Here is a 14,857-nt window from a genome sequence, read left to right as displayed (position 1 = left end):
ACAAAGTTTCAGAATTTTTTGAATTTTCGGGTTCGGGATCTTCCCTTGTTAGAAATGTGAAAGAAGGGCTGAAGCTTAGCAGGGGGAGTATTTGATGAATGTTTCATCTCGGATAAAAGTTCTTCGATCCGTTCACAGTTTCGCGTTCCGAATAGAATCCCCTCCTTTTTTGTTTTATTGGCCTTTGAATTTAGATTTCAAGCAGCCGGAACGATAGAATGGTTTATCGATATTCGCGGAAACCCCCGTGCCCGGAGCGCGGAGGATTTCCATGTGGAAATAAGTCTTGCGCAGGGGAGGTGATGGCGAATAGTATTACTCGCCTGTAGGTGAGGCAGGGAATCCTTTCGTGAAAAGCGTGTCTCTGAAGGATCTGTAGCAGCAATGAAGTGGAGGAAGGGTGAATGGGTGAAAGGACGAAGGGAACTGTCGTTGGATACTTTGGATGGCTCGGAATGTATATCTCCTAACAATTTGCTGATATAGTTAGAGTTTACCTTCCGCCAGCACAGCTAGGGATTTGACGTTGAATTGTGTGTTTTCTGTGGCTGCCGGGGAAAAATGTTTCTGCACGATCGGAGAAATATTTTCGACGCCGTTTGAAGTGCAATACATTGCCACCATCCTTTCCCTTACCTTCGAGGGCGTTCTGTTGGGTTACAAATGTTACAAATTCAGCTCTGACCCTCTCCAAGATTCTACGTCAACGTGGCCATCGCGTGTTACTTCCAACTCGATATTATTTCAAATCGAACACGATAATGAATCTCTTGCCAGTTTCTAAAGATCCTAGTGACGTGCACGCGTTTCTAGAGAATCTCTTTAGTCTTCCGACGTTATATACACGAGCTCCGCAAGGTAATCTGGATCAGGATTAAGAGACGGACGATCAACCGTGTCCCACCTTGTTATTAGACAGCTATTAGGCAGCATATGATGAGTAACGCATCGTGTCTCCGACCGCAGGTTCATTGTTTCGAAACGACCAAGCTCTTTGATTCCTCCGCGATCCCGTTTTGATTATCCGCTGCCCGTTAAGAACTGTCTGGTTCCCCTAAATCATGTTGGCGGGCAATATCGCCCCGATTCGCGGCAACGATACCGCGCGCTGTTTATCATCCCCGCTGTCAAACCCATTGTTCATAGCGGACTACTTATTCGTCATTGTGGGCAACGATTTGACTCGATTGATCGCGCGTGCATTCCGCGCGCCGGCACAGCCTCGTCGCGCGGAGATTTATCCGCGCGAGGTGCTCGGGCCGAGAAGTAAAATTTAATTAGCCCATCGCCAATTTAATTCACAATCAATGATAAACAGCCCCGATGTAAAGTGTTTGCTTAAACAATCGACCGATCGCGGGCACGAGTGTCGCGTCCAGCGACGCGACCGTAACTGCTGATATAAATAATTAGCGTCCTCCCACTGTTCGACTCGGTTTTACGATGAGAAACCGATTGAAAAATGCGCTTCGTGCGAGACACCCCGACTTCTTTACTGGACGCAACAGTCGGAGGTCAGTAACCCGGAGAAACGTGAGACGGGGATGGTCTGAGCGGCCGCGCTTAATTGAGAGGTCACGAGACACAGAAGGGAAATCGCGAAAAATGGAAAACCGCGGCGCGCCGACGGGTTCCTTTTTGCTCGCCGTATAAAACAGAGTAATCCCTCTCTCCAGCGGCGCGGCGCAAAGTTTTTCGGAGCTATTTAAAGTTACCGCGGGGGTTGCTCGTTATGCCGCGCCGGCCTTTCGGTGGATTCACTTAAAATTAAGGAAACGTCGGCGTTGATAGGTAACGTGCCACGCGATGCGTTCGCTCCAGTTCTGCCGAGGCTCGAGAAAGTTCACGCGAGTCTGTCGAAATCCTCTCGGGTCTAACAAAAGAAGAACGGAACGATTACGCCAGGGAACACCCTTCGACCTCTCCCATGCCCAGTCCAATGTAAAACCCGTTGCCGGCTTATGGCGAATTCAGGCTCGATCCGTATTGTTTCGACGCCGCGCCGAGCAGAACCCTCCGGAACCGTTGTCTGTTTAGGCGAATTCCGCGGAATATAAAGGACGCAGAGTGATCACGGGCTAAAAGACATGCTCACCCGTACCTATGTACCTCCTGACGTTGAAATACCTTTTCATTTCCCGCTCTCCCCCGTGCCCTCTTCCCTCCTATTCACCTTCCCGCCGCCCAGCGACAGCGTCGCAATGTAATATTTATTACTGGGGAAACAACAATGCTTCCGGGATGGTAATGATGTTCTGATAGAGAAGCGGAGCGAGGATGTTCCGCGGCGGCAACAGAAGAACACGGTGTATGGAATTCTCTCCGGCGCGGTTAACGAATTACGGCCTACTTAAATGCTTACGGTTTCTCTGGAGATCGCTCCTTTTCTTCGGGCTCGCAATAACGTCGCGTGTCTGTAAATACGCTTCTCCGAGGCCGCGAGTTGCGGGTTCATCTGGCCGCGTAATTTCAGCTTATCGCGAATCGATCGTCGGCGGCAAGCAATGAATGTCGATCCCTTTCCGCGACCGATCGGAGCTTGTCGCGGAGACGGAGACATAGGAGCGAGCGAGAGGATTAACGCGATGTTTGTTCACATTCTAGGCGACGCACAGTGGTACATAATGACATTTTTTGTTCAAATCATCCTACAGGTCGTAATTTTTCAGAAAACTTGACGATATATTTTTTAAATTCTTGGTAATTAAATTCTCTATCGATCTGTCCGGCTGAAATTTTGAATTTCGTTGCTGATTTTTTTATATTTAGCTAATTATGCAGCACTTTTCGAAGACCAGTATCTGTGGGCGTTTTTGGCCGCCTGTTCCGAATTTAAAGTTAGATTTTCGGAATTGAAGGTGGTGAATCCAATATGCCGAATATAGTTGACTTTTCTGACTCAATATTGATGAGTAGGATTTTTAATGTTTGATATTTTTAAACACGTAGGGTAAACCAACAAGTAATTGATCGCATACCAGTGAATGACCATTAGGCAAAGAAATGTCAATTATAAATTTAAATATTATTATATGTTGCACTTTTAATATCGTATATTTTTGGTTACGTGTATTAAGCACACATTAATAAGTACAATTCTTATTAAAAGTATGCGGTCATTTACTGGGCTTCTACACGTTTTGCATTCTAAAACTGTTTTTTTTTAATTACGATAAGATTAAGTAATTATTTTTATAGAAATTTCAAGAAAAATAAATGTAAATGCAATTTCAACAGTTGTTTTGTTGTTATACATAAATATATTCAAGTATTAATCTCAAAGGTCCATAGATTCAACAGTTCGGTCATTCACTGGTTGGTTTACCCTACACAAACAAAAAAGCAGAGATTAATTTCCAGAAGCACAAATCCTGCTCCTCAAACAAGATTGCACGTAATAAAATCGGATTTCTAAAGGCAACTGGGATAAAAACGTTAAGTGAATCAGGCCTTCTAAAAATATCAAACATTAAAAATCTTGCTCATCAATATTGAATCCGAAAAGTCAACTATAAGAACGCGTATGAACACAGACGAATAGGCTTATATATGCAAAATCGCGTACACATTTATGAGATGAGATTTTCAATTTTACAATTTGATCTACATTATTAGATTTGTGGTACAAATGAAAAATTGGATCTTTATAATAATTACCTCATATTCGTAATCAGCGTCCCTGAAAATCTAGACGCGCCGTGTTTCTTCCGAATAAGCCCAATTTCTGAAATTTTGCTTCACCATATTGGATTCACCGCCTTCAATTTCGAAAATCTGACTTTAAATTCGGAACAGGCGGCCAAAAAAGCCGACAGATACTGATCTTCGTAAAGTGTTGTATAATTCGCTGAATATAAAAAAATCAGCAACGAAATTCAAAATTTCAGCCGGACAGATCGATAGACAATTTAATTGCGAAGGATTTAAAAAAAACATCGTCAAGTTTTCTGAAAAATTACGACCTGTAGGGTGATTTGAACAAAAAATATCCTCACGTACCACTGTGCGACGGGGGTTTCTTTTACAGATCATTCGTCTTCGTCGTTCGCTCGAGGAATCTGAAACCAAGTAGGGTCGTCCAGCTATTTAGGGTACCTGAGTTGGCTGCAAAGCCACGCTGAAAGCCACGTTTCATAACCGAGGTGCGCACACAGGCACGAGGGAGCGAACAGGAACGGGAAACGGCGACGGGGGAGGGATCGCGGAAGCGGGAAAAACAGAAGCAGTAAAACAGCGTGGGCGAATCGTCGCGTGTTCTGGTCCGCGACCCCGAGCAACAAAAGCCCGCCGGAAATCTCTGCCGCGGAGCCAGAAGCGCGAGCAAACAGACGATGCATCGAATTAAACGTGGTCGCGAGGGCGAGGGAGGGAGCAGCCACGCGTTTCGCAGGCGTGCTTCGGCGTCGCGTGACAGAGGGTTGCGAGTGAGCCACCCGTTGCCCCGAAAAATGAAGAGGCGTCAAGAGAGGCGAAGAAGGAGACCACAGGAGTTCAACGAATTCAACAGCGACGGATGGAACGAGACGGTGAGATGGAGAATAGATCGAGAAAGGCGTTACAAGATGCGGGGGTAGAAAACGACAGGGGCAGATACGTGGAACATACGTTTTTCAGAAAACACCGCCCCCCCGGAACTTCGTATTCTCCCCTCTGTTCTGGTAGCTTCTTCCTTTTCCCTCGGACCGTTTTTCCCAATTCTCGCAGCACTACCGAGGAGAGTTTTGTTGCATAGGGGGGGATCCGCGCATGTGCCACGGGGGTGGCTGCCTCGAGGACGTAACAGAGAGCTGGAGACAGCGGGAGCGAGCGGGAAAGAGCGCAAGGGAGCGCGAACCGGCGAAGGCGAGAGGGACGAAGAGAGAGCGAGCGGCCGAGGGGTTGAGGATACGTGTGAGAGTACCCTGAAGAGTGGCGTCGGTAGTACGTGGAGTGGGAGGATTGGCGGGAGGAGGGAGAGCAGCGAGGGGCGACCGTTCACGTCTTTTCGACGTCGACGCAACCCCGTTGGCGCAGAATAGCTGCTCAGTGCTCGTCGAACGGCGCTGTGTTGCGACGGGACCATGCCGCCGCGCCCTGCACCACCGATCCACCGATCTCAGGTACGCGAGATTCATTATCATACACGAGAAATCGGCACCCCTATCGTCGCGTGACACCTGGCCGCGTCCGTCCTGTACACCACCGCGAGATGTCAACGCGATCCGACGGCTGTGCGAAACGTGTCCGCGGGCGGACCGATCGCATCTCGCGCGAGACGAATCTCTATCTCGTGGAGAACAACCTCCCGACCCCCCTCCTCCCCTCGGCTTGTCTATGATTTGTGTGGTACCGTGTGTTCGCGGGAACAAGCAAGACGCTCTGATCGCGACAGAAGTGAGAACTTTCTCCCTCTCAACCCTCCAACTTTGCACTTAGTTGCGCTTTTTATTATGATCCTGTGCGGCTCGCTGTGACGTAAGTTCTGGTGACAGTTTCCTCGCTGTACGTACCCCTTGTCCATATTTAGCGAGACATTAGGCGATGTTTGAGCAGACAGACCAGCCCCGTGGGCTTGGATTTAAACGATGTTTGCCACGGGGTTGCGCGCAATCATCGACCAGTTATCGATTAATTATAAAAAAAAAAAGAAAGGAGAACAGGGAGAGCTCGAGGGAGGAAATTATTATCGTGGAAGTCGGATGCATCTTCAGTCGGTGGCCCCGTTTTTCCCGCAGAGAAGCGTCTCATTCACGGTCCTCCTCGATCATGAATTCCTGCCGGCTCGGCCCTCGATCGCGAGATAGATCTCGCCGCAGCGGAGGGTAGAGGAGCCGGGGAATTGTGGCTGGTTAATGTGCCAGGGGAGTGCAAAGAGATTTCGCGGTTTACGCACAGTGCATCTCGGCGGAAGCGTTATTTGTCCCTGGGGAGCTCTCGCGATGTCAGCGGGGGGGGGGGGGGTGGGTGGGTCGAGGGTGAGATACTTTTCCGTCGTGTGTACGAAGTGGATCCTTGGGCAGTTTGCGGTCTCCGCTTACCCTTGCCTCGTTCGAGGCGTTTTGTGTAAGCCTCGGCGGTACGTGTGAAATGATTAAAACCGTTTTGTGTGCTTCCCTCCCCCTATCTCTCTCTGCGTCGAAGATCAAAGAGGCGCGAAGGGATTGCACGCCGGGATTCGTGGCGGATTCAGAAAGGGGATGCTTTTGAGAAAGGTGTCGTTTGCGGGAGAGACGGTTTACCCCGTTTCCTGGTCGGCGCTAACCGATCTCCTCCTCGTTTAAAGGTTTCAATGCGCCGGCTGGTTTACTCCCGTTTCAGCGGAGCGCGTTAATCAACGCGGACCGCGCGTAGTCCGCGGTGAAACGTTTCCTTCGTCGGAGCAATATTTATCCTCGCGAGAACAGTGCCATTATCCCTTCGCGTTTCACAGACTCTCTGCACTCTCGGACGGTCTTGACTCGGGTGGAAAAGTTAAATTAATGGAAAACGAGGGGCGAGGGGGGGAGGAACAGAACTCGTCGAGAAGTTGAAGTATTTAGTCGATCGGTTAAGAGTATTGCTTTTCTTCGATTGCCCCGAGAGGCTGCCCCCTCCACCTTTGATCCGAAACAAGTTTCTTACGTAAATATTCTATGGATTATATATATAGGCGCCTCCGTAAAAATATAGTTAGCCAGTTAACCGCGGTCGCAAGTTCGGCTCGAGCGGTTTTCGATCAATCGAACCCGCGATACCCGCCGCCTAAAGTTCTTCGCGCGGCGCAACTTAAATCCGCGGGTACTGCCCGGCCGAGGGACGAGGCGAGCCATACCCTCGTCGGTATATCGGCGCAATAAAGGTTCTCTGTTTTCCATTCGCTCGCATGAAATAAACAGACCGCTTCGGTGAACGTAACATTACAATAAAAGCTAAACGCCCGCCCCCGACCAGCGGTGTAACGTTTCTAGTGGAGCATAACGGAGCGTTATCGCCGAGGAAAGTAACGCGGAAATAGATGAGGAGGCAGCGCAGCGTGGCGGTGTCAGTATTACTGTCAACTATTTAACCCGCTTCCACCTCCCGTCCTTGATACTTTTCGCCGTGCAACTCCATCCAACCGACAGTCTCTAGATTAAAAAAAGAAAGCAGAACAATACAGGCTGCGCCGAGCCAAGCCGCGTGTTGGAGGATCGTGATAGACAGTCTCATTAAAAGAAGCCACATTTTATTATTACTTAAAGATACTGCTCCGCCAGGTAATCTCCGCGAGGTATCACACGCTCTTCCACTCGCCTATAAAGTTGCGAGGAACTCTTTCCCAACTCATTTACATGTTGCGCCGGCAGTTTGTTACTCCTCCTTTAACGTCTCCCGCATCTTCCAATCTTCTCATTGAGGAAGAAAAGCTCTGGTGGAAGTAAATAAAAAGAAACGTGGGGCTGACTTAGCGCCGTAATCCCTCGTTCCTCCAAAAGAGCTGTTACTCCGCTATCAGGCTAGATTAAAGTCTAGAGCCGAATGATGCGAGAGCTGTCGTCTTTTATCTCGACCGAGCACAGCACTGAAATCTCAGGCACGTATTCCTCTGCTTAGGCTCGGTCTCGAACTTAATTAACCGAACTGCGCAAAGATCGAAACTCAAACGGCGAGGTTCAGTCCCCGAGACTTTGCAGTAATTGAGGTGTCACAGTTCCGAGGAAATTTCGCAAAAGTCTCTGGTCCCGTGCCGCGCAGAGAAAACGAGCGTTGTTTACGCGCGAGCGGAAAGCGGGCGCGTTGGGCTGAGAATGGTGGGGAAGAGAGAGGGAAAGTAAATGTAACAAATGCCTAGAGAATGACGTTTCGCCCGTGTTCCTTTTTCGGTTCGTTACGCCTCAGCGGTGACACACGCGAGCTGCCGCGGGTATCTCGGCCGCGCTACACAGAATAGATATTTCATTGTTACGGCGCGGAGTATTTTTCGCTGACAGGAAATAATGCTCGTCCCGTCTTGTCTCGTTAGGAGGATTCCTGTAGCTATTCTTGCATGTCGCTGGCGCGCGCGGCCTTTATGCCGCGCGCGACCGGATTAATGGCACAGAAAGCGGAGCGGAGGAGAGGAGATGCTTTTCGGTCGGCCGTTCGGCCCCCGCGTATCCCTGCACACCGGGCGAAACAAAGTTCGGTTTTGTGCCGTCGCTTCGTTAGGGAAGAGGCTGGGCGGCGCAGCTCTCGACCGAAGGCCCCTGCCTCCTCGGTTCTGTCCGAATTTCACTGCGGTAAAGAGAACGTCGGCGATATCAGCCAAGGAGCTATTACACCCCTCGATTCGATGGAACGCAAGAGCCGCACCGTGCCTTTTATCGGACCGCGTTCCCAGGCGACGGGCCTCGACGTCGCTACCGGTTTCCATGGATTCCACATCGGTCCGCCGGAATATGTACCATCGGTGTTTGCTCCTCTACACGTACGCAGGGACCCTCGAACAGACGACAAGTCCACCGGACCGGCCGAAATCGTTAATATCTGGGCAGCCCTTAAACGCGCTCCGGTGCACAATCCGTGCCCGCCGCATCGAATCTCCGATCCCCCCGGATTCGCGTTAGCATTTAATAAGCATGTCCCGCGGGGGAGTGTACGCGCGGGTAAGGAGGGATTTCACGATGCACGGTAAGGGGTAACTCCTCGATATCTTTAACCCACGCGAATCACCGAGGCCAGGAATTTATGGGCTTTACGTGGCGTGTCTCTGGCGTCAGGTTTCGATAAATATTCCCCGGCCCTCTGGCTCAAACGTCCGAGATAGATAGAGGGGGAGAAGAGTGGAGGTTTTGCAAGTGTTTCGAGGTGTTAGTGAATTTTCGCCCCGCGGCCAGGGGAGCGGCATAGGTTATTGATTATCGTGAATGGCTTTATAAATAACCGATCGTGTAGGAGCAGCCGCCAGAGACGCGTAAATATCGCTCGTCGGGGCTCGGGATTCTTTAAAATCGCCACGAAGATACGCCGCAGCCTCTGGCGGCTCGCTCCGGCCGTAACGAAGTCCGGTTCCGTTTGATCGATGGCCCCGTAATTCGTCTCGAATTCTCATTCCCGTTTCCATTATTCGCGAACCACCGCGCAGATTGATGCGTCTGACAGTCGGCCATATTTGTCGCGCGAAAGAGCTGCGTTCGCACCGGGTGGGTCGCGAAGAACTGACGGGAGCCGAGCTGGTTCAGTAGTAGTTGGCGAAACAGATCAGACGGCCCTAACAAACTGTGGGCCTGCGAACCAATCGTTTTGGCCCCCCGTTCTTTAGGTCGTAAGACAATGGTCCTTTGAGCGACTGTACAGCGGATTGGCTGATGCCTAGGGAGAGTTCTGTGAATATTTAGTACTAGATACTGGGCATTGTTGTGGTCCAGGTTTGTCTGCTTCCTCAATGCTACAGGGACTCGTTGAGAGGTCGCGAATTCATGCTTCTTATTGTTTCTCCAATTTGCAGCGATCCTTTTTGCTTCTTCTCGCAGCGAAAGCTTGAATGTCTCAGGAACCATTAGCTCGTAGGCTCGTAAGACCTTTCGTTCCACCAGCTGTGTCACGCGATTTAGATTACACCTATATTTCTGCAACACCCTGTACTCGCTTGCGTAACAGCGCGCGCTACACCCGTAGGAGAAGATCCTGGTGCTTACACGGTCCAGTTTGTCCCACCCTTTGAACTTGGTCTTTCGTATTACCCAGCCGGGCACGATATTAAACTTTTCCCATCGCAGCTATGCTTTCTTTTTCTTAGAAGAAAAATATTTCTCTCGGGCTCCTTTAAGCTGTACCTGCCGGTGACGAATTCCTGCTTAAGCGTCGTTTCAACTCTCGAACTTATCCAGGCGATCGGCTCTCTCATTGTACGTTGGCCGTTATTTACGTAACGAGACCGCGCTCCGTTAAATTCACCGAGAAATAAGGGCGTAAATAGTGGCGTGTTTTGCAACAGTTAAAATAGCTTTTAACAAGGTAAGTGGTAACTCGGGTGTCTCATCGGCTGCCAGCAGATCGTCGATCTGTGTTCCAGCCGCGACCACTTCCGTGCCATTGACGTTCATTCAGGCCCCGTGTAAATAGCGCGGAACGGATGGACCCGCGTGTGTCGCATCCGGCGAGCGTCGCGGACGTCGTCGCCGTGGAAATTATTAAGAACGCCTGTTGAAGGCAGAAGCGCGGCACAATTGGACAGCAACAAAAGGCCAGTCGGAATTAATATTTTCTTTTTGTCGCGCAGCCCGCGGACGGTACAAATTGACGTAACTCCGCTTGTAAATATTTGCCTGGTGAATGAAACGGGTCTTTGTTCGCCTGTTTCTCCTCGTCGCCCTTTGTCTTCTTATCCAGCGAATTTGCGGAAGTTCCTCCGGCGGGCTATCCTTGTGCCCGACGAAAGAAACGCGACCAATTTCGCTCGCTGCAAATTGCTTTCCAGACCGTTTTGTTAGTCGAATTATCCGGGAGCTAATTTAAAGGAAGAACCGGCGTAACGAATGGCCGGGCCGCGGAAGTTAACGGCGAGGATAAAGATTCTGAAGATGACCTTTAGTTTCGATGACACAAAGATTGCGAGACACAGTTGGCGCTCTACGACTTTCGATTCTAATGAATTGAATTGATTAAGGAATTTTGCTTCTAATAAGATTGTTGTTCATTCGCGGGGGTAAAAACACAGAGGGATACTCAGAAAAGTGCGAGTTAGACTGGGTGGTGACCTAACACAATTCGGAAAAGTTTTGGGGTAGGAAGCATTTGCTTAAATCGCAGGGATCAGTGCTTCACAAAAGCTGTGGAAAGGAAATGGAAGAAACCTCGAGGATTCTTTAATAAGCGAAGGCACGCTTACAGCGACTCGCATTAATATTCGGACACTTTTTAAAATCGCATAACTTTTTTAGAATTGGTCCAAATAGGTTGAGTTTTTTTGAGAAGCTAGAAGGATTAGTTTGCTAACTAACGCGTTTCGTCGTTTTGAAAAAAAATGTATTTGGTTGGAATAGCGAAAAGAATAGTAAAGGTCGATTTTTAAACTTTTTTTTGTGAGCTTGTAATGAAAATTCTAAAAACCCGTTTGTAGATTTAAGTAAGTTATATACGTGTCTAAAATTTCATGAAAATCGGTTAACGTTGCTCCGAGCTACGAACGTTTAAAGATCGCAGAATAAGGTCGAGAATCGTGAAAATTCCCGAAATCAGCGATTTTCGACCTTATTCATTTAGCAAACTAATCCTTCTAGCTTCTCAAAAAAAAAAGTCAAGTCGTTTGGACCAATTCTAAAAAAGTTATGCGATTTTAAAAAGTGTCCGAATATTAATGCGAGTCACTGTATGTTGGAGCTGGGATAAACGATCGGAGTCGTGATGAGACCGAAGCGTAGGAATACGTTCTATAGATTTATAAGGGAAGTGTTTACATTGAAATAGCGAGCAGAGCTACGCTCGCTACTCAAGAGGACATTCTAAGTCTCGGCCGAAAATTCGGTCGCTTTTCGGTGATGGTTTTTGTAATGGAATAAACAATTAACGTTTTCGAACTTTTGGGGGTAGATTGTACCACCCTTGAATTACAAGAAAAAATCTTTGTTGTTTATTTATTTCGTTTGTTTACATAAATATTTCGCAGTGAAGTTGGCGTCTGCAGAGTTTTGTGCAAAAAGTTTTGTAAAAATATACGCTTCCACTTCTTCAAAAAAAATTCACAAATATTCGCCTCTTTTCGGGCTTTTCGACTTTTTCTGTACCGTTTAACCGAACTTGAAGATAATAATAATTCTTCTTCGGAATCAATCACGTTTAAATAGTTCATCTTTGCGAAACCTTCAGCGACTGAAACTGTACTATTATCACAGCTCCCTATAAACACACCAAAAATATACATACAACATAACGTACCCTAACTCGTTCTTACGACCGATGAATTCCAGCTCTCCGCAGATCCTCGAAGCAACCCTCTCCACATGTACTCGCGAAAAAAAGTTGATGGTGCACTTATTGTTTGCATGTCGCGGGGGAGAACAATTTACCTACCTCCGCATATCAACGGGCATGAACTCGCGACGCGCGACATTTCACTCTATATAAACGAAGAGGTTCCCACGCGATTCTCTGTTTGTACTTCTGAGCTCGTTAGAGTAACTAATAGGTTTGCGGGTACGCTGCATAGCGTTTCCAATAAAGAAAGGCTATCGGGAGGCTTAATGGCGCGGTTTCGTGGGCGTTCTGTCTTTGCACGTTCTCGTGTAGGATACGGGGGTGGGTTACTTTATTCTTTCGCATTCGTCGGTGGCGTGGCCCATGCAAATGGGGGTGGTCGACGTACGGCTCTCCCTAACTCAACAAGCGGTCGCATAAATTTCACGTAATGGTAGCCAATTACGGGGTAATAGTGCGTTCGCACCACCACCCTCTCTGATCTTCTGCCGCGCGCGGCCCAGCGGTGAAAGCGAAACGCGTGATTACACGGTTTAAGAAAATTCAGCCGCCGAAAATTAAGCGGGTTTGGGGGGCGTTAATCTTTCCTCGCCGGCGACGATTTAACGTCGCCGGGGCTAGCTTTCGTTTCGCCGTCTCTGTGGCTCTGGGTTAGCAAACGACCCCATTACCGTCTGAAAGCGAGTATTCTTTATCGAAGCGCAGGAGGAACTAAGCGTGAAACATGGATTTCCGAGGACGCTTCCTTGGTCTTTGAGCGTAACACGAATTTACGGTCCTATCTGCGCCTCCTATCGACTATCTTGTGTCCCAGTAATTGATCTCTTAATCCCGCCTTTCGTATTAATCCTTCGACATTAAGCACGGTCAATTAAGTAATGTGCAGGGTGTGAAATTAAGAGCGTCCCCGGGCCAACCTCTCTGAGACCAAGCGACCTGCGGAATGTTGGACTTTTTTTAGGGTTCGGTTGGTCTCGAGGGAGACATTGTGTAATCAAGTTAATTTTTTCCGAGCCGCTGTGAAATAGGTCACGCCAAGGTCGCCTTGGTGTTTTCCAAAGACGACGGGTGGTTTTTAAGGGGGAACACCACTGTGACCGCCGGAAAAGTAAGCCTTTTTTAAGATTTTTTTTTAGGAATAATTTACAGCGTTCATAGAAAAATTATATTACCTACTTTTAGTACGCTGTCTTAAGAAACTATAGAGAAAAAAATAAATAGAAAAACATTCATAAGTTTTAATATATTAATTAATCTTCTAGACCCCCACATGCGAGCTGGTCGAAGGTGTAACTATGGAACAGCAGGTCCGAAATCAAATTTCATTTTTTTGTTATAAACTATATGAGTGTAGTTTCCGTTGTACGTACGGATTCTTTGATTGAAAAGAAATGTTTTGAAATACGCTCGAAAAACTGTCTATCTTATTCGAGGATTTTTGAAACTTTTCTTGTAAAGCGCACCATTTTTACAAATATAATTTGTTTAAGAAATCGGTACGTACAACGGAAACTACACTCATATAGTTTATAAGAAAAAAATCAAATTTGATATCGGACCTGCTGTTCCACAGTTACACTTTCGACCAGCTCGCGTGGGGTGGTCTAGAAGATTAATTAATATATTAAAATTTATGGATGTTTTCCTATTGATTTTTTTTGTATAATCTCTTAAGACAGCGTACTAAAGGTAGGTAATAAAATTTTTCTACGAAAGCTGTAAATTATTCCTAAAAAAAAATCTTAAAAATGGCTTACTTTTCCGGCGGTCACAGTGGTGTTCCCCCTTAAATGCCTGCATTGGCAGTCCCTTCTTCATCGTTCATATTAAATTAATGAAATTAATTTCCCCGGCGCCGCTACTTCGCGAGAGCACTAAATTGTTATCCTCCACGCGGTTGATTAAACCTGACGCGGCCACGGTTCCCGTTCCGTTCCGTTCCCGCTCGTTCTTTGTCTGATAGAGCGATCGCAAATGCACCGCGACGCAGTCGAGGCGAGATTCCCTGGCTCGCTTTACGATAATCCCGCCGCTTTGGAGTTTCAATTGCGCGTGATGAAAGCGTACGTGGAATGATTAATTAGAGTGCAGGGAGAGGTGGCCGCGGAGCCGGGGGACGCGTGGAAAAAAACTGTCAGCCCGGGGTAGGAGTGGGTGTTTCTTTTAATTAAAAAGCGTGCGTGCGCCGACTGGTTAATTCGGCTGCTCCTGCTCCCTTCAAACGAAATCGCGACGAAATTGCTGCCGTTTCGGCCAGAGAGGCTCCCTTTCCTCGTTGGCCGATCTGTCGTCGCCCGAGACCCTGGGAGGAAACGCTTCTCTCCTTTCTTTCCTCGCCGACGTTAGAAGCTGGTCGAATTTTCATTAAGCCCTCCCTTCACAGGGAAGAAGGGGGCTCGCGTAATTCTATGCAAACGCGCGAGCCCACGCTCAGCCGCTGATAACACGTTCTTCAGGATCGCCAGCGGCGGCAGCGATGTGCACCGATGGCGGTTGATTAGCTGGAAGTGAGCCGTCTATTGTAATCGCGCGCTGCTCTTTCCACGAAGATAGTCTCTCGCGTAGCCTGACTCCGCGTGGAACACTCATCCCACCCACAGCCACGCTTCTCTTCATCCACCTTGACTGGTCTGTCACTTTTGTCAAGCGACTCTCCCGATCCTTCGCATAATTAAGCGTACTGGCAGGCCCGACAGTTGAAGCATCCCCTTCCGCGCTCGCGTGAAACACGATCCCCGCGCAAATTCTGCTTCAAACAACTCAGGCACAATGGAAAACGCGCGCTTGGAAACAGCGACTGCTTCGATTCCCGCTGCAACGAGGTCGTAGCTTCGGGAACGTCGCATTCCTCCGCGGGAAATGCGCGTCGAACCGTGGTGTTCTCGGCGCCGCGGGAAATTCTGGCGCTGAAAGCGACCCGGGATCGCATCTCCTACCCGGCTGAGCGCGAGCTGCACGCGATGGG

At 48.4% G+C, this 14,857-nt stretch overlaps 1 protein-coding gene across 1 annotated transcript in view; it reads left to right on the top strand.

Annotated features, from left to right (window-relative positions):
• The first annotated feature begins 4,974 nt into the window (after positions 1-4,974).
• Oct-tyrr (Octopamine-Tyramine receptor) overlaps positions 4,975-14,857 on the top strand; it is a 60,514-nt gene continuing 50,631 nt past the window's right edge. Inside the window, exon 1 of the mRNA XM_076812106.1 lies at positions 4,975-5,099. The gene's annotated coding sequence lies outside the window, so the exon portion shown is untranslated. The remainder of the gene's footprint in view (positions 5,100-14,857) is intronic.

Source organism: Andrena cerasifolii, chromosome 5 (assembly GCF_050908995.1).
Source record: "Andrena cerasifolii isolate SP2316 chromosome 5, iyAndCera1_principal, whole genome shotgun sequence".
NCBI lineage: Eukaryota > Metazoa > Arthropoda > Insecta > Hymenoptera > Andrenidae > Andrena > Andrena cerasifolii.
The sequence above is the reverse complement of the archived record's forward strand: the minus strand, read 5'-3'. Positions and strand labels throughout refer to the sequence as shown.